At 52.5% G+C, this 19,544-nt stretch overlaps 1 long non-coding RNA gene across 1 annotated transcript in view; it reads left to right on the plus strand.

The window, feature by feature from the left end:
- LOC129145045 (uncharacterized) overlaps positions 1–17,389 on the plus strand; it is a 31,595-nt gene extending 14,206 nt beyond the window's left edge. Inside the window, exon 3 of the long non-coding RNA XR_008550052.1 lies at positions 17,355–17,389. This is a non-coding gene — a long non-coding RNA (uncharacterized LOC129145045). The remainder of the gene's footprint in view (positions 1–17,354) is intronic.
- The last annotated feature ends 2,155 nt before the right edge of the window (positions 17,390–19,544 follow it).

Genomic DNA, 19,544 nt, shown 5'->3' on the forward strand with positions numbered 1-19,544 from the left:
CCTTTGGGAGGACCCCCACTGTTCCCAGGCACAGAGGGCTGGCACGGGTGGCTTTGTGTCCCCAGCACTTCCCGTAGCCCCCCGAGTTTCTGGGCGGTCTGTTATGGGGTCACCCCCCACAATGACCTTGGCAAACCATGTCCCAGGGGCTCAGAGCAAGGGCATTTGTATTCATGAACAAACCGATGAGCCCACGTCTGTGGGCTGTGAAAGGGCCTTCATCAGGCTAATAAAATGCAGAAATCAGTATTTCGCGGGGCCCAGAGTGTCGGGAATGAGGAGCTGTTTGTTTCAGGTTTGCCTCCAAAATTGGATAAATTAACGTAATGAATTCTTGCAGCTCATTTGCATACATTGCTAATTTCATTTTAGAGGGAATCACTGCAAAGAGGCGCTTGTCTGGGTTTGACCTATTTTCCGAGCTGTTTGTGTCTGTGAAGTTTGCACATTTCTCCAAATGAAGCTGTTGACGCTGCGCTTTGGAACAAATAGTGTCCTCAGCCAGCAGAGGTGCCGCGGCCAGAGTGGGTACGGGGTGGCGTGTGGGCTTTGGCACACTCCAAGCTTCTGGCGACATCTGACTCCACCAGGACCTTGGGACCTTGGGAGGGAGCTTGACCTCCTAGAAATTCCATCCTTCATCCTTTCCAAGGCCACACCCACATGCGAGAGACTTGAATCGGGAGCCCTCTCGATCGGCACAGACTGGGAGAGCTCTGGGTGTGTCTGGCCACCCCCCTCCCCAGTCTGGGGCCCTCCGTCTGTGCCCATCCACCTTTTGTCTTTGTTGGAGCAGGTGCCTGACGCAGCAGGGAGAGGCAGGGCTGCACGCACCGTCTGCACGCTCCGTTGACCTGCATCCAGGCCCTGGCCACAGGCTGTGCGCATGGAGCTTGGCCCGGCTCTGACAGCAGCCCAGCCGCCGGGCCCAGGGGCCGCCTCCAGGTGGGAGGAACCAGGGCTGTGACTGCTCCCAAGGTACCCCATCTGCCCCCATTCACCATCGCTGCTGAGCCTCGGGGTAGGGGGCTGTCTCCCTGTGGCAGATTCTTGCTCTGAGGAGGGTGCTCTAACCTCCTTCTTCGGACCAAGACCCAGGAAATACCCACCTCTGGGAGACTGGCTCTCCACACACTCATTTCACTCGATATCACATTTCACTCGATGAGACTCTGGAAGCCTGGAGTGTGAGAGCGCGTCACCAACTCCTGCTCGCACATGCTCAGGGGCGGAGTGTGGCACCGTCAACAGTTCTTTCCACATCAGGTCTGCCGCTCACCTGCCTGCATCCCATGTGTACATTCTGGAACATTCTGGGCAGGGGCCTTAGCCAAACACAGAATTACTCCTTGCTCTTTGCAGGTGTGTTTTTAGCTGGCATGAAAAATGGGAATTTGTAGAAATGTGTCTTCTGTTTTGTCAACTGCAAAGTTATCTCAGTGTTAAATGTTCCCAAGGCAGGAAAGGCAGGAAGACGATCTCGCCCAAACTCTCGCCTTTTAAAGGCCTGGTTAGGGGTGTGCGTCTGGCCTGGCCCCGTGCAGCCCTCTGCAGCTTCCCGGGAAGGCTGGCAGGAGGCTGGGATGCAGTGTCCTGGGTGCAGCCTCGACCACCACATGACTAACAAGAACCCAAATCCCTCCCAGCTTCCCTTCTCTCAGCTATCTAGTGGGGAGAAGATGGCTCTCATCACAGGACTGAGGAGTAAATGTGAGTGCACTTCCAGAGTTCCAGGCACATCCTTAGCATTTCATTCCCGTCAGGCACCGGAGTGTTGCTGAAGGTGGCCCCGGCAATCTCCCAAATCCTCTCCCTTCATGGTCCGCCCTTCCTCGCTGGCGGGGATGGGATGGAGGGATGGACGCTCTGGCCTGAGGGCTGCACCTCCTGCAAGTTGCCCCCAGGTCCCTCCCTGGGGAAGGAGGAAGGTCAGGAGGGCCAGCACCCCACAGGGTGGCTCCTGCCAGTCAGACAGATATGGTTCTAGGGTAGTGGAGGGTCAGAAGGACAAGATGGGGGAGGTGGGGGCACTTTGGGGGGCCTCCAGCCCAAGAGCTGCAGGGAGACAGGCAGCTCTTGGGCTGCCTATCACAGAGACAAGACTCAGGACAGAATGTCACTGTTTCCACTGTTTTATCAGGCTGGTAAACAAGAGATAAATCTGACTCTGGACCCAAACACCTGCTGTCATAAATTTCCTTGGTCCATACTGCTGTTGTTTTTTCCTTTCTCAAATTTCCCCCTAGTCTGTGCATTCCTGAGTTATTTCTTTGCAGCTTATCAAATTATCCTGTTGAAGTAGAAATTACAGACCTTGAGAGCAGACTGGGTCAGACTGGAGCTGTGGACACACAGCCTCAGGGAAGTGCTCCCTGAGAAGTTGCTCCCCGAGGAGTGCTGCCCTGGGAGGTGCTCCCCCAGGAGATGCTCCCCAATAAGTGCTCCCCCAGAAGGTGCTCCATCAGGAGGTTGTTCCCTAGGAGGTGGTCCCCCAGGAGGTGCTCCCCAGTGAGCTGCTTCTCACTGGTGCTCACAGCTGGGAACAAGAGGATCACGCTGGTCTCCAACTCCCCCCTAAGACCTGCACAGACCCCTGCCCTGGTGCCTCGGGGAGCTTCTCTTTGTTTAAGGAGGCCTCTCTGGAGCTCTATTTCTTGCTCTATCACTTTGCAATAATTTTTCCTTTAACCTGCACCTCAGTTCCTCATTCTCTGAGTCTTGAGTTACTCAAGGGCCTGACACTCCCTTTCCAGTTGCACCGATAACCAGCCCGGTTGTGCCGGTTATTGGTGCCAGTCCTGGAACTGAGGTGCCAGGCGGGGGGAGCACTGCCCTCCTCCGTTGCCAATGCCCCCTGGGGCTGACACCTGCCCAGTGGCAAGGCTGTGTCAGGAGCCCCTCTGCGGGCAGTGGCTCCTTGAGACCTGGAGCTGAAGCCCAGAAGCCCAGGAGGAGCCTGGTCACTGACCGCTCGGCTGTGGGGTGAGGGCCCCGGCTGCAGACGGCAGACGTGCCTGTGGATGGGGAGAGCACTGCTGAGGGGCCCACCGGGCAACCTGGGCTCATTTGTGTGCCCCCTGAAGACTGGCTTCTCTGTGTCTTTGCACCCCAAATCTTGTGGCAAGAAGTGAGGGTTGGGTGATGTGGATGAAAATGGGCTCAAAAAGGCCAGATGTCCCTGCAGCAAGGGCGTGCCTGCGGCAAGAGGAGCGGGAGGGAGGAGGACCCCACCACTCCAGCGGCCTGACCAGAGGCTGTGTGCCCAGGACACCCCCAGAAACCTCATCGCCAGGAGGCTTCGGGCTGGAATTCCTGAAGGAAACCAGAGATTGTTCTATAAAAATATCCTTTCAAGAAGAGCAGCTGTTTTCGCTTTGCTCCCTAGAGGCGGCTCCCGACCTGGGGAGACAAGTGTGCATGGCCCTAGGGGACACCGGGGGGCTGGCGCTGTGGGTCTGGTCAGGCGCCAGGGGCGAGGGCATCCTCAGCTGGAGTGTGGGCGCCGGGACCCCCGCTGTGGGCAGCGATCCATGGGCAGTGACGCGGGGTCTCCGTCCCCATCATGTGTCTCTCACCTCCCTCCTGCCCTCTTCTCCCTCCTCTGCCCTGCCCTGCCCTCTCCTTCCTCCTCCCTCTCGGCTGATGCCCACGTGGCCAAGGCGCCGAGTGTCCCGCAGCTGAGGTGTGGCTCCCGGTTCTGTTACTTCTTAGCCGTGGGGCTGGTCAAGCGACCTATGCTTGGCCTCAGGGCTTTCATCTGTCAACTGGGGTGACGGTTGCCTGGAAATCCTTGGTTCACCCCCGGCAGCCCTGTGGGATGGACCCAGGGCCCCTCTGGGAAGAAGAGGGAGGCCCCTCTCCTGCTCCCCACGGGCCTGCTGCCGCGCCCCTCGAGGCCCCCGCGGCCCCTGAGCCTCGGAGCCGGGCTGAGGTGCTCCCGGCAGCTTTTCTGTGTTTTCCAAAAGCTCCTCCTGGGCTGTTCTGCACTCACGGTCAGAAAGACAAAAAGAAGGTAAATGTCTTTCAGAAAAAAATAGCTTCTGCTGAGCACTTTTGCGTCCGATCCTACGCGGGACCGCAGAGACCCAGGACGGGCTCTCCGGGGTTCGCCGCCACTCCCAGGAGGGAGCCCCTGGCAGAGGGGCCTGGGCGCGGGGCAGCGCGAACTTTAATCAGCATCACCCAGCAGTGAGGGGCGCTCATTTGAAAGCACCAGGATTCTCCGGAGAACTCCATGAAGCCGGCTTAGTCCCTTTATCCATTTTCTGTGCAGCCCGGTTAGAGCATCTCCGATGTTTCCATTTCCATTTTGCTGAAATTATTTTCATAGAGATCAATTCTTTCACGTTCAGATGCTCACAGTGGAGGTTTGCTTCATAAATCAGGGTTGTTTTTTTTTTTTATTCCATCTCAAACTTGACTAATTGCAGCTTCTGCCGTGTCGAGGCCTGCGGTTTCCCTCACGGAGGGTGGTTTTCCCGGGCTGTGCTATCACGCGTGTCATTTCTGAGTGAATCCCTGCGGGGAGAGTGAGCGATTTTATGCGAGCCGGAGATGGGGGCGCAGGGCCCCGGGGAGGGCAGGAGGGGAGCAGGGTGCGGAGGGCGGGAGCCGCCGGCCTGGCGGGTGGAGCGAGTTAACCTCTGTGCGCGTGTCGCAGTCGGACCGGGGGAACAGTGCCACACGCTGCTGGATCAGTGCACTCGACGTGGGGACATTTTTTAATATTTGGAAAGCTAAGAAGAAAGTCCTATTGTTGTAATAAAACAAAGAAAGTGCAGCTCAGAAATCTGCCCCCGCTGCCGAGAGCTGCCGACGCGAGCGCCTCTCCCGGGAGGACGAGGGTGGCGGCCACAAGCCTGGGACGGGGATGGGCTCCTAGCCAGTCCTCGCGCCTGGATCAGCCCAGACCTGACGCTCGCTGAGCAGTTTTGCTGCCCATCCTCAGGCACACCCGGGCAGCGCTGGGCGGCCGCTCCTGTCAGGTCCCAGGGCGGGCTGGCTGCCCAGATGACACCAGAGCCAAATCAGAGGCAAATCTAAGCGACACGTCCCTGCTGGTCTGAGGGAAATCGCTTAGCCAGGACCAGCGAGGCAAAGTCAAGCCACCTGCTGGCTGCCGTCCCCTGTGCCTCTCTGACGGGGCGACAGGTATGGTCCTGGCAGAAGCCTGGTCATGCTGGGGTGCTGGGGGTGGGGGCTGGATGAGGGGTCGTGGGTCTCTTTGGGATTGTCAAGGGGCCGTCACAGCAGGGGCCTGGGGATGCATCCCTGAGCTGCTGTGCAGCTCCTGCCACCCCGCGGGGCTCAGCACACAGGCTTTGGGGTCAGGGGCTAAAACCCAGCTCGGCTATTCTCTGGCTGGGAGAGCCTGGGCCAGTCTCATCTGCTCTGTGCCTCCGTTTCCTCGTGTGGAAAGCAGCTGCCATGCCGAGGGTGGTTGTAAAGAGACCGGCGGGCGCAGAGGGCCCTCGGCAGCGCCGGCTGCGGCGGGGCCTGGGATTCTCATCAGCCCCGATTGCAGGCGGCAGTGAGACACCTGCCCTGTCTGAGCCTTGCTCCCGGGCTACTGCATTCAAGAAATGTGACCGTGGAGATGGCTGGCACAGTCTGTGTGGCGGATTCCTTGCTGGGGCTGCAGGCTACACGGAAGGACGGAGCGACAGGAGCACAGTGACTGCAGGGGCATCACGTCATGAGAGTCCTAGTCCCCTACTCATTCCGAGGCGGACTAAGTGGGTCAGCCCCTCTCTCCGAGCCTCAGTTTCCTCATCTGGGTTAGAAACACTTTTCACTGGGCCTTGTGGAAACTCAGTGGATGTGGACTTAGGTGAAGAAGGGCTTTGTAAAAATTCACCTGGAGGGACCTCCCTGGTGGTGCAGTGGGTTGAGTGCAGCACTGTGAAGCTGTCTGCAGCCTCGGTAGCGCGGGTTCGATTCCCGGCCCGCCAGGGAGCAACCCACATGGTGGGGCAGACCTCTCCTGTCTCCCCGCTGCTCCCCTCAGCAATGTTTTTGGTCTGTCTGCCTGTTCTGCTCCCCGCTCTGTCTCTGGTGAATTCTCTCACCCTCCCGCACCTCTGACTGTACCCCAGTTCTTGTATAAATAAAGAAATCTTAAAAAAATTAAAAAAAGACTATAAAAATTCACCTGCAGTTGGAGTAGAAGGGCCAGGGGTATAGCGATGACTCCCATGGGCCATGGCGCAGGCTCTTGCTATTTTGTTCATTCCCTATTCTTAGCCTGTTCGTTTTTCTCCTCGCTTGTGCCTCACACCTCAATATGGCTGCCCCGCCCAGCCTCTGGTTTGTGTTCTAGTTGGAAGAATAAGAAAGAAGAAGGAGAAGGGAGGCCCGGCCGGGGACCTCTGGCTCACATCTTGTTGGCTAGAATGCAGTAGCCCGGGAGCAAGGCTCAGACAGGGCAGGTACCTCACTGCCGCCTGCAATCGGGGCTGATGAGAATCCCAGGCCCCACCGCAGCCAGCACTGCCGAGGGCCCTCTGCGCCCGCCGGTCTCTTTACAACCACCCTCGGCGTGGCAGCTGCTTTCCACACGAGGAAACGGAGGCACAGAGCAGATGAGACTGGCCCAGGCTCTCCCAGCTTGGGAAATGGACTGTAGCCCCTGACTCTGTAGCACAGGAAGGCAAGCGGGGAAGGCAGGGGGACCTCTCGGGTACAAACCCACTGGTCTGCCCTGGGGCCTGGAAGGATGTAGGTGAATGCTCACCTGTGCCGGGAAGAGAGTGCTTTGTCCTTATTAGCTGAGTCAGCAAAGGAAGGAGATCAGACAAGGGAAGGATTAAGATCGTGCAGGGCAAATCGGGCCTCCGTGAAAGGTTTTCCTTCTAGTCCCTCCCTTGGCCTCCACTGCTCAGGTTGGGGTTGCCCTGTGTCCCCATTTGGGACAAAGCTCCCACTGAAGTCGCCAGGGTGGGGGCCATCTTGGGCCCCTCCCTCCTGCCTGGCTGCTCCTTAGACTGTGAGCTTTGTGCTGCGCAGAGAGACTTGGCCCTGGCCCCGTTTCACAACAACTGGAGAGTGTGTTGGGCAGAGTGAGGGTGTGCTGGCTCAGTCCCGGCAGTCGGACTCTCGGTAACCCGCACGCTGTTGTCCTGCCCTGACCCAATCCCTGATTTCACTGCTTGGCCCTGGAGGTTCAGCTTGGCCTGCTGACTTTTCCGGAAAGAAATGGTTCTGTTCTGCACGGCTTGATTTTCAGTATAGTTTAAAAAATGTGTTCATCCAGATAGAATGCAGAATCCGTGATACTCTATTAATTAGAACAGTCTGGGTGTTTACTGCAAGCGCATTTCCTTTGGGCTCCTCATTGTTTACTGACACGGTGGATGGTGTGTGCGTGATAAGGAAGGAAAATCATTACCTTCACATCCAACCGCAGGCTCATAGCCAGCAGCTCACTTCTGACCTATCTCAGCAGCTACGGAACGTGAACCTCAAACTGGGGACAACCAGCTCCCCCCAGCTCCCCCCACCTCCCCAGCTTTAATGGAGACAAATCTTAAGTCCTTTGGGAGCCGGTGTGGGGAGTGGACTGTTCTGGGAACAACCTCGAGGACTAATCAACTGACCTGCAGGTCTCCAGGTGGGAACGACTATGATCCAGTGCTGAGCATGGATGGGGCGACACTGCAGATCAATAGGCATCCCAGTGAGCAGCAGCTGATGACACCTGTAATTTACTCTTGGGTGAAATGGGGGAAGGGAGTTGAATAGCAGCCCCTTGGAAAGTGGGGATGGAACAGGTCTTCTTGTCCACGCCCACTGGCTTTGTGGGTCTTGCTGAGAAATCACATGGTCGGGCTGCCGGGTGTCAGCACGGTGGGTGGAAGGGATGGGAGAGCTGGGCTTGGGTGGCTGACTTGTTGGTGCTTGGACCAGGGGTGTCATCAATCTTGAAATATTCGGAAAATTGTCTGGATTTTGTGGGGGGAGGAGACAAGCCACGTTTGTGGACTAGAAAGGCTGATAAATAAAAACCTGGCTCCTGGAAGTTCTTGGGAAATCCTCTGTGGTTTCACATCTCCCATTATATCATACCAAACTCTGACATGAGCTCTTCCTGTGTTTTCCCGGAGCTGGGACTTTCCATGGATAAACCTCGGGCCTCGATCCTCATCAACACTATGAGGAAGGAAGAACGGCTTTGTGCTCGTGTTGAAGATGCAGCATCTCCTATAGGCTCTGCTTCTCTGGAGACACCCCTAGGGTCTGCCACACACCCCGTTCATACTATCTGGTCCTCTCGAGTCTCATATGAAGTCCACTGTCTCTGATTCTTTAACCTGTTTCAGTTTCTCTAGATTAAGCAGAAACTTAAAACAGGAGACTTTTCTGGCTGCTTCCTCTTCTACCATGGACACTTCTGGGCTAGGGATCTTCAGGTGGTTGGAGCACACCGCAGAGTGACCTGGACCACAGGGACCTGCTGTGGGCCCCTTCTTGCTCTAGGCCCCGCTTGAAGCTGGCAGCCTTCCACCTCAGCCCCCAAATGGGCCACCAACCTGTTTTATATTTGGAAACTTGTCTGGCACGAAAGGGGCAAAGTCTCCAGTTAATTTGCAGGGGCAGGAGGAGGAAGAAGGAAATGAAGGCCTGGGAAAGGGCCTTCTTCTTGGAGAGGGTCTGTGTTCCAGTTCTACCCCGACCTCCTGTTGGCATGAGCTGATGCCAATGTAGCTTCTTGGGTTTCTAACCTTGCATGAGCTCCTCTGCTTACCTTGGTGCCTTGTGGGCCTTCATGTGGCCATTGCAGGGAGGTTTGAAGCGACTGAGTTCCTCTTTCTCATTTCTCTAGGTAGGTGAAGAAGTGGATAGTAACAGAGAGTAGCCAGATGGCCACTGGGCTTTCTCCCTGAGTCTGGAAGCTCAACCCAAGAATGGATGCCTGTTTCAACCCAGCCTGAGCTGACCACAGCCCAACACATAAGGTTGAGTGTCCCTCCGTGGCCAGGTCTGTGGCTTGGGCAGCTCACGCACAGTCTCTTAGCCACTTCCAGTCCTCATCTGAGGCTCCAGAATGCCTAGTAGCTGAGTCCAAAAATGATGGTCACAACTTGTCACTACTTTCAAAGCACAATTAACTCAGAAACCTCTGATCACCACTTCTCCAATGGTGCCAAAGCCTGACTATGGCAGGCAGTGTTTCTTACCTTGGCCAACCGGGGCCCTGATGACTTGGTACACCTGGAGATCTGGTCAAAATGCAGGTTCTGATTGGGCAGATCTGGATGAGGCCCAGGGCTCTGTATTTCCAACAATTCCCCAGGTGGAGCTGATGCTGCTGATCTCCAGACCAGGCCTTGGGTAAGAAAAATCTGGAGACGCCAGGCTCCTTGGTTGAATATTGACATCCAGAATATTACTTTTAAGTGAAAAACCAGATTCCAGAAAAGTGTATAAGAAGGCCTGTTTATGATTTGACAAAATGATGTTTTTGTATATGAATACATAAGAAAGATCAGAAAGGATACACACAAGTATAAACTGTGGTTTCTCTGGGGAGGAAATAATGGTGAGTGGTGGGAGGAGAAAAGAGAAGCTCTGGTTTTAATTTTATTTATTTTTGTTTGAATTCCAAACAAAGAATTAATACAGATGATTGTATTAATATTAATAGAATATTACTTCTGTGATTTAAAAAACTACATAGAAAGAAGCAAACAAAGGCTCTGGTGTTATTCCGGCCTTATGTCTGCTCCTTGTTTTCGTTAGCTATTGTTGTGTAACAAATTATCCCCAAACCCAGGGGCATAAAACCACCCATATTTTTACCTCAGCGTTTCTTTTTTTTTTTTTTGAGACTTAAAAAAAAAAAAAAAAAGATTTATTTATTTATTTATTTATACAAGAACCGGGGCACAGGCCAGATGCGTGGGAGGGTGAGAGGATTCACAGAGACAGAGCGGGGAACAGAACAGGCAGAAGGACCGAAACACACGGCTGAGGGGAGCAGCGGGCACGACAGGAGAGGTCTGCCACAACATGTGGGACACTCGCCCGCCAGCCGGAATCCAACCGGCGCTGCAGAGGCTGCGGACAGCCTCACAGCGCAGTGCTCAACCACCTGCGCCACCAGGGGAGGCCCTACCTCGGCATTTCTATGGGTCACGAATCTGGGTGTCTTCACTGGATGCTCTGGCTCAGGGTCTCGTGGAGGCTGGAATTCGGGTGTGGCCTCTTCTGAGGTCACATCCTCCAGGGCATTGCCTGGGGGTCCCTCATTTCCTCCCCCGGGAAGGCACAACATGGCAGCCATCTTCCCTCAGAGGAGTTAGCCAGTGGGAGGGGTGGGGGCACCAATGGGTGAAGTCAGAGTTATTTTGTAGCTGAATCTCTGAAGTGAGCTCCTGTCAGGCTCACTGTAGTCTATTCATTTGCGAAGTGTCATTAAGGGGGTAACAGGGGGAGGGGACCAGCCCAGAGGACAGTGTCCAGGTGGCCTCCTCCAATCCCGGTCTCTCTGGTCGCTGTTCACCAGCTGTGACATGGGTCACGTCAGTGCTCCAGGCGCCAGGGACTGGCCTGGGAAAGGGGCTGCAGCACCTGCGTCGTGGGTTATCGGGGCACCACGTGATGACGTGTGCGACAGCCAGGCCTGGGCTCCAACCCCCAGCCGTCGGAGAATCTTGGATCATTTTTCATAATTGTCTACACGTTAGAAATCTATCCATGCGGGCGTGCTTCGCCAGAAGCTCACTTTCAGGGAACTCTCTAGATAAAATGATGTTATGTCAAGGAGCTTGGTGTAAAGGGCTCTCCACGATGAGTCTGCCAACGCGCTGAGGAGGCAGGATCACGTGCGGTGTTAATAATTGCAGTGTGGGCATGGAGGTGCCATAGATTATAGAACACTTGGAGAAAATGGGACCTTTTGCAGTGGGTCTCAGTCATTAGCAAAATTTCGCATTCAAAATTAGGCGGAAAAGGTAATTAGTGTCAAGGCGTGATTGCAGCCGTGTCGTTAAGGTGATGGATGTCGGTGTGGGCGCAAGTTAATGACTTATGGAATTTTCACTCGGGAGACAATTGGAGCAATTTGGTGGTCAGCAGACAGTCTGAGAATCAATCACCATGATAGTCAATAATTTATCATTTCTATTTAAAGTCTGGAATCTGCATCCGCTTAAACAGAAGTGAGCCCTGATGGAGACAGTGGGTGTCCAGCAGGGCGCTGAGCCTGTCAATTTCAGAGGCACCGGTTGTCCTCCTAGCACAGAGCAGAGTCTGCAGCAGAGTTGCTCGAAGGATCTGCTTCCCTTTCCATCTTGGGGCTGAAACAGTCCTACTGGCTGCAGGGAAATCAGGATCTAGCTGGCAACAAGGTCTGGCCTTACAAGCTCATTGCTAGTGATTAGAAAAACAGCTTGTCCCCTTCAGTTACATCATCAGTCACTGGGATGTGGAGAGGGATTGGCTTCCAAGCACCTGGAGGAACTGACTCAGAGAGCCTGCACTCTGGAGGAGCCCCAGGGAACAAGCCAGGGAATGAAAGACAGAGCCCAAGTTCTGACCTTGGCTGTGACCTTGGTAATAACGGTCATGGTGACAGCAACGTCTAGTAGCTATTAGGGGGCTCGCTGTGTGCCTGGAGGGACCTTGTAAGCACTTAGCACTTACATGTTATTTCAATTTGGTCTCTACAGGTGGAGGCTTAGAGAGGCTGAGTGAGTTGCTCAAGGTCACACAGCAAAAAATTATGGGGCTGATCTTCAAACCTGAATCCCTGTGTCCTAAGCACCGAATTACATTGAGCTTCTGGATGCAGGAAATTGATGCCAAATTCTCATTACCGCAGCCCTCTCATCTATGAAATATGAATAATAGTGTGCTCCACATATACTTTCAGGAATAGGTTACTGGGTAAGCTGCTATGGGGGTGCCTGAAGTTGGAGGGTCACTGTGATCTGGGTAATGATGTGCCCGTGGTGACATGGCCAGCCTGGGTCCTGTCGCGTTGGACTGGACACCCTGCTCCACCCCTTCCTTCTCAAATCCCTGAGCCGCAGAGCGCCTGACAGTCCCTCATGTCCACACTCCATTTCCTTGTCACATCCCACGTGGTCTATAGGCGGTGCGGGACTAATTTCTCACAGCGTCCTGTCTGAGTCCTGCTTCCCAAACCTCCATGTGCCCATTTCTTTTAGGATGAACCACTGCTTTCCCAGAGGCCCCTGCCCCTGCATAATGCCTCTCCAATCTCTCTCCAGAATGTTCTCTTCTGTGCCTGCCCCTGCCTGCTCAGACCCTTCCTGTTCCTCCACCTCCGGGGCTACCTTTCCGTCATCATCAGCACAGTCACTGCCGTGTTCATGACAACAGGCTTCAGGGACCCCATGAGCACCCCCACCCATCAGCTCTCAGGCAGCTTTCCTGCCCCTGCTCCATCCCTGTTTCCAAGCAGGAATCCTTGTTCTTCTTCCCATTCTGAAGATGGGGCTACTTGGACGCTGAGTCCAACTCACATGCAGGAGGTGCCGGTGAGACAGCTGAGGTCAGAGGCAGAGTCTGGTGGGGAGAGGTGAGCTCGCTGCGGTGGACCTCCCAGCTCCACGCAGTGACCACGTGGTCCAGATGGAATCATTTCCCAGGTCTTCTCTGCCATGTCCTCGTAGCTGGTCTCACATCACCTGTCAGGCTCTGCATTCACATTTGGGGTTCAGAGAGTTTCCTTTCTGGGACTGTCAGGAAAGAGAACCCCTGAAATGACCCGTGCAGGTCTAAGGGCAGGGCTTCCAGCCTGGGAAGCACCCTTGGAAATCCATGACCCAGAGAGGCCACGAGCTGCTGGAGGGTGAGACCTGGGTGACCCCCTACTCCCTCCCCCACCCCCGCGAGGTCTGAGATCAGCTTCAGCCTTCTCACCTCCCCATGGTGTGGCACTGGTGTTACCCCTTTATTACAGATGGGAAGACTGACTCCCACAGAAGTTAAATAATTTCCCCAGGGTCACTTGGCTACTACATGGTGGGGTCAGATTCCAGCACCAGGAACTGGAGGCCAGACCCAGGCATTCAACTGGGCCACTTCTGTGGCCTCCACTTTAGAAAGTGAATCCAGCTGCTATGGACCCGGGAATGATGCAGGGCCAGGGAGGGCCCCAGGGTCGGCCCTGGTGTTACTTGTGTTTTTACTACATTTATAGTGGTTCTGCCCTGCAAAAGGGCTGTATTTTAATGTGTTCAAATCCGACAGTCTCTTCCCTTCCTGCTTCTGGTTAAATTCTTTCCACGTCCAGGTCATGCAGACCTTCACTCATGTTTTCCTTGAGTACCTACAGGGTTTCAGCTTTTATACTGAAATGTGTGCTCGTTTTGGATTTTACCCCAGTGTGTGGTATGTGCCCCGAGCTTGACTTTTTCCATATGTTTATCCAATTATCTCAGCGCCACTTATTAAAAAAAAAATCATCTTTCTGCACAGATCGGTAAAGCTGCCTTTCTCATGCAATAACTTTCCAGATACAGTTGGGTCTATTTCTGGATTTTCTTTGGGCCCTATGGGTCTCTGTTTATTCATGTGCCAATCCCAGACTCCTAATTATAGGCTGTATGGTATGTGTGAGTGCGGCAACCCTGCTCCCAAATAGCTCTTCTTTTTCTGGGTTCTTCTGACTAGATTTCCTTTTTTTTTTTTTTTTTTTGTTTTTAAGTATAAACTTTTTAATCAAATTGCCTAGCTCTGGGAAAAGAAAAAAAAATAAAACAAACTTGGTGATATTTTTAAAATTGTAAGTGCATGAAATCTGTAAATTAGAACTGACATATTTATGATAATGGATCTCTTTAGACAAGAACATGGTATGTCTCTGCTTCCAAAATAAAATTTTGAGGGGAAAAAAATAAGTTAAAATGGATACATACCAAGTGATTACTACTGAAAACCACACACAATTCTCTGTGGTTAATGGATGCAAACATTTGTAGTAAACAGACAAAAATCAGAACGTGAAGGACTCACGCCATTTCAGGGCAGTGGACAGTTGGGAGGGGGTTGGGTAGGTGGGGCATTAGCTAGTTGTGGGGTGTTAGCTAGTTTTAAGTCAGTTGTGGTGATGTGGCGGGAGCGGGGTAGAGATCAGAAGCAAAATGGCAAATGTTTGATCTTGGTTTGGTGGGGCAGAGTCTGGTATACATTTTTCTATACGTTCCTGTATGTTTGAAATTTTTCATAATTAAAAACAAAAAAGAAAAAGAAAAAAGATGGCTGTTTCCACTGCTTCAGGGTACTCCCCAGAAAATAACACATTTCAGTTCCTTTTATGTGGTTCCGGGGGTCTGTGGGCCAGGCCTCTATGGGGGAAGTCTCTTTCTGTGGGAAGGGATTCTATTAAAGAATATAGCTGTCTTGGCTTCTGCAGTGGGAAGGCTTCTTCTCTTTAAATGGGCATCCTTAGCATTTCGGAAGCAGACCTGCCATGGTGTGAAATTTGGAGTTTAATGAAATCTTCCCACAGTCGCCTGATAGGAAGACTCTCACAGTATTAAAAACCTGCTTCTCAATATGCTGTAAACATCTCATTTTCTTACTCTACACCCATCCACAAGATTTAAAATCCCCAGGGAGAAAAAAAAAAACAAACCACCAAAAATGCTTCCACAGGCAAGAGGGAATCATCTCTCCTCCTGACTCTACAATGGTCTGAAAAGAACCTTATTTAGAACAGCTGACAGGAAATTGTATTTTCATAAACTGATTTATTGTGCAGTCCTAATGCCTCCCGTTTCAATAGGACCTAAGAAAACTGTTACAAAATTGAGTTACTGAACTGCTTCATTCAGAACAATTTTCCTCTGTGAGGAAAAGTTTTCATTACCAAAGTGGCCGGCTCAAGGCGATGGTGGTGTTCGCGTCCACCGCCAGGCCGCGAGCACACTTCGGGAGGCCGCCTGCTCTGCCAGCATCCGCATTCCGGTGAGCTGTGTTTGTTTTCTGAAGCGTGCTTAATGTGGGCCCGGCCATTGGACACATTCCTTCATTTCTATTCTCGGCAGTGGGCTTGCATATATTACCATTACCTCCTCGGGCCCACACAAGATTTCCAGAGAAACCAGTGCTGCGTTAACACCCTGTTTTATGTGAGGAGAAGCAGTGATGGGCAATTAGCCCTGGCAGCCGCACTTCATTGCCACCGCCGGGAGGGGACTGGACCCAGCAGAGCCCCCTGGGCCTCAGGGGATCCTTCCCCACGCCTCTACTCCTGGAGGAGAGTCCCACTGGCCTCCTTTAAAAAAAAAAACAACAAAAAAAGACTTCAATGACAAGTGGAATAGTTAATTCTGACAAAGAACTGCTAGCAAATGTGAGGTGACCCTTTGCGGAAAACGCTGTCAAGCTGAGGGTCCCGATAAAAGCTTGAGAAAACCCACAGGGTCTCCACGAAAGACCATCCTGATATCAACTTACGAGAGTCCCTTTTCCTGATCCGGTGAAGGGGATGGAAGCAGTGTTCTCAGTGGGAAAATTTACCAGAGAAATTTCCTGAGGAAAAGATTTGACCTTGATGATCGAGTTTTTAACTGAAAACATGAACAGGAAGAGGGAGGGATTTGAAAGGAAAGGAAACTGGCTTCTCGTTTTATTCTTGGTCTTTCCACTGGACTGAATTTCACGAGCTCCATTTTGTCCTGTGGGAGTCGGCTGAGGGGAGTGGAGGCCCGTGTTTTTGGAGAGTGAAGGGGAATGGTCCCTAAGAGGAACATGCTGACTGTGGCTCAGGAGGGCAAATTGGGCCCCCACCCTCCTTGCCCCAAACCTTCTCATTCTGCATCCTATTGTTATTCATTGATGCACCATTTCCCAGGGATCCAGGCTGCAGCTGTAGGGTTATCTCCACTCTTCCTATTGGCTGTCACCCAGCACTCAGTGGCCAACTCATGTGCTTCTACCTCAAAAGGCCTGTTCTATGTGTCCCTCGCCGACTGTTGGCCCTGGATGGCAGCGGCTTCCTGCGAAGCTTTCTGACTTGCAGTCTTTGCCTCTGTTGTCTTATAAAATGCTTAGTTTGAGCTTCCTGAAGAACAGCTGTTATTCTGTGACTCCCCTGGCCAGAAACATTCAAATATCCCCTACTGTTTGCAGCATAAAGTCCAACCTTCAAATTTGCTCTCAGCTCTGACTCCTTCCCAGTTCTTTTTCATGCCTGTCTGGATGGCCAGGCTCTGGGCAGCAACACTGTGCTCTCTGGCTCTGTGAGTCCTGGAAGACCTTTGCCAACTCAGGACATTCACCTGTGCCATTTTCTTTACCTGGAACCCAGGTCCCTCTCTTTTCTCATGGCTGGCTCTTCAGCTTTCAGATTTTGATCACTGTCTCAGAGGAAATTTAGTTGGTATGTTATAGGACAGCCCCAATATTGAACGGGTTGCCTGGCTGTGGGTCCTCACCCGCGCGCTTAAAAGGGACTTATGAATACTCGACTACAGGCACACACAAAAGGTTCATAAAAGGTTTATTTACAAGGGAAAAGGAAAGAAGGAAAATGTACAACTCAGGGAGAAAATAGGGAAATAAAGTCTTTAATGCGTCCTACCCGATCCGCTGACCTGGAAACCCAAAGGCACTCTCTGAGCTGGCCGGATGCTGCGAGCTGGCGGGGAGCCAACATGGGGGACCCCCCCACCCAAAGCCCACGGGTCTGCCTTTATATCAACCTGGCTGCTTAACCCCACCCTCAGGTCCCAGCCACCTTCCCTTGGGTGGGGATGGGATTTGGAGTTCCCAGTGTCTTTGGCTTTGGCCTGGGGTGGGGGTGGAGTCCACGAAGCCTGTATGGGATTAGCTTTAGGACAGCATTTTCCCCCTAACAGGTAATGCTGTTATTAAACAACCTCCTTCTTTGCAATGATAACATGTTTATTTATTTACTAGTTTGTTTACTTATTCATTATCTATTTCCTCAGTAAATTATAAGCTCTATGGGGCAGAATATGTGTCTTTTTTATTCACCCACAATATTTAGTGTTTAGCATAGCAAATAGCAGATAGCAAGCAGGCTGGCAAGATTTATGGGATAAATGAACAATTTGTTTTTAGGATAAATTACTAGAAGTAGAATCATTGCAACAAATGGACTGTGCCTTTTTAAAAGGTTTTGGCTGCATATTTCCAAACTGCATTTCAGGGAAGTTTACATATTTAAACTCCACTAGAGGTGAGAGCTACCGCTGATCTCAACACATCCTGGCGAGTGTGTTACGTAAAAAATATTTGTCTGCTTGAAGGTGAAAGTAGTTTGATTACTAACAGGTGGAGCAGTTTGCTCATAGTTTCTGTTTCCCATGACTTTTATTTATTCATCGTCCTTTGTTTTTTGTTTTTTTTTTTTTCAGTTCTCTATGTCTGTTTCTGTGAGAATCGTTCCTCTTTTTACTGGTGAGTTCCCCCAACGTTAGCACTTTCCACAGACACCTAGCAGGGGTTCATTACTCTTCTCTGTTTTTAAATGGGGTTTGATTATGGACGTGACTGCTAAGCCCATTTGGCAACAGTAAGGCACACCCCCCACCCCGGATCAGTAGTTTGACATGATTAATCATGTTTTACATGTCTCCTCTGGTCCTGGCTGTTGTGCACACACAGGCACTGGCTCCCTGGGGAAAGTTGAAGGCTCAAGAAACAGTGGCATTTTCTGCGTTTGTTTTATTTTCCCCAGAAGGATGTCCTTTTTTTGGGAGGGGCGATAGAGTGAGTCCTTAAGTGTCAGGGAATGTGCTGGTGCCAAAGCAGATGTTTGTGGAAAATGCCTTTTGGCCCACGGTGCCAGGTGGAGGCAGGTGTCTCCTTGCAGAGGCCTTGCAATGGTCGCAGCTGAGGCCACAGGTGTGCAAAAGTTTTCTTGCTGGTTCCCAATCTGGGGCGCTCGTGTGAATGGTGACCCCTTGGGTGAAGCATCGCGGGGTTGGTACTTGGCTTACTTGTTCCCTTGGCAAATATTCAGGAAATTGGGAGCTGCCAGCACCACCAACAGGCAAAGCCCTGGCTGTGTCCCGGGCTGTTTTTCAGTGGGAGGGACAGATCATTAAGAAGTGAGGCCAGAACAATCTGGGGTGAGGATAATATGGGGCGTGCTTCAGAGGAAGTGATGGAGACAGAAGCCTGGCTCAGACAGCGCTTCCGGAGCAGCAGAGAGACCCGCTGGCAGCCATGTCTGCTGGCTGAAGAACCACGAGGCTGCCACCTGGCCCTGGGGAAGGAACTGGTCATTGCCTACCCATTCTCTCGCTTTCTCAAGATCCCCAAGTTTACTTGGACACTGGGCTGCCTTGAATTGAAACTGACCCTATGATGATGTTCCGGCCAATGACATTTCAGCAGCTGAGCCCCCTGGGGCCGAGCTGCCAGTGCACGGGGCCTTTCTCAGGCGTGTCCAGAATAACAAAGTGACCCAGAGTCACCGACTTTTAGCTGTGGGGTCAGCGGTGTGCTCAAGATAATTCATGAGGGGGAATGGTTCGATTTTCAGGAAATTATGAGAGCTGATTATTAAAAACAGCCGTCCTCAAAAATTAAATGATCTCATAATTAAATGAATTATATTAAAAACAAAGGCAATAAATACTCAGCAATCTTCACTTCCCACGGCCCTGACGGTGAGCTGTGCTTTGGGGGTGTCTCTGCCTCCACAGTGTGTCTGTGAGGTGAAGATGCTGCGGACGAGGGACCCTGAGCCCCTTCCCAGGTCGGCTCTGGCGGCGTCATGCGGGGGTGTGGGACAACTGGTGGTGCAAACGCTGCAAATCAGGGATCCCCCCCCCACCGACTCTCACCCCAGAGTTCCCTGTCCACACTCCGTTGTGAGGGACAGGATGCAGAAGGGTCCTCTGGCCCAATGGGTGTCATCACCCCAGAGGGAACATCTCTCCCGCTCTGGTCCCCAGCCCAGACCGGCGGGAGACTGTCCTCTCCAATCTGGACCTTGGGGCCGCCTGGCCTCTGGGCTCCCTTCTGGCCCTAGGGGCTACGGGGGCCAGCTTCCTTTTAAGGTGCCCCTGGGGGTCAGGCGCCGCAGACTTCTGTCTCACAAGGCTGATTAGTGCCTGCCCAGGTGGCACTGGGGCGGTGATCTCCAGCTCCAGGTAAACTCTGAAGGAGTCCAGGAAAAGAAAATGTGCTGGATCTGATCAGATAGAGTGAAAAAGGGAAATCTCAGCAGCTTTAGAGCGAACCAGTTACTCACTTTCAAACCATACTGTCTGGACATTTTTTGCTGCCCCCCACCCCCCACCCCTCATGCATTGTGGCCCCAGTTTGTTTAACTAGAAGGTGAAATGAGACCTGAGAAAAAGGGGTTAAATCTGCTGCTGCGGCTGCTGCTGCAGGAGTGATTCTTCATTCTGCCTTTGATGCTGCAGACCATTAAAATGTAACATTACGTGCATCACGGTCCATTTCCTGGCTGTGTGGAAGGGGCAGCGGGTCTGGGCTGAGGTCTGGGCTGCCGCACTTTGCTCGCTGTGCTCCAATTCCCTGGAGCCGTAGATCCCGCGGGGTGGGAGGAGAAGGCTGGGCGTGCGGGAGTC

The sequence above is a fragment of the Talpa occidentalis genome, unplaced genomic scaffold, assembly GCF_014898055.3.
Source record: "Talpa occidentalis isolate TD23 unplaced genomic scaffold, MPIMG_talOcc4v2.1 talOcc4.8, whole genome shotgun sequence".
Classification (NCBI taxonomy): domain Eukaryota; kingdom Metazoa; phylum Chordata; class Mammalia; order Eulipotyphla; family Talpidae; genus Talpa; species Talpa occidentalis.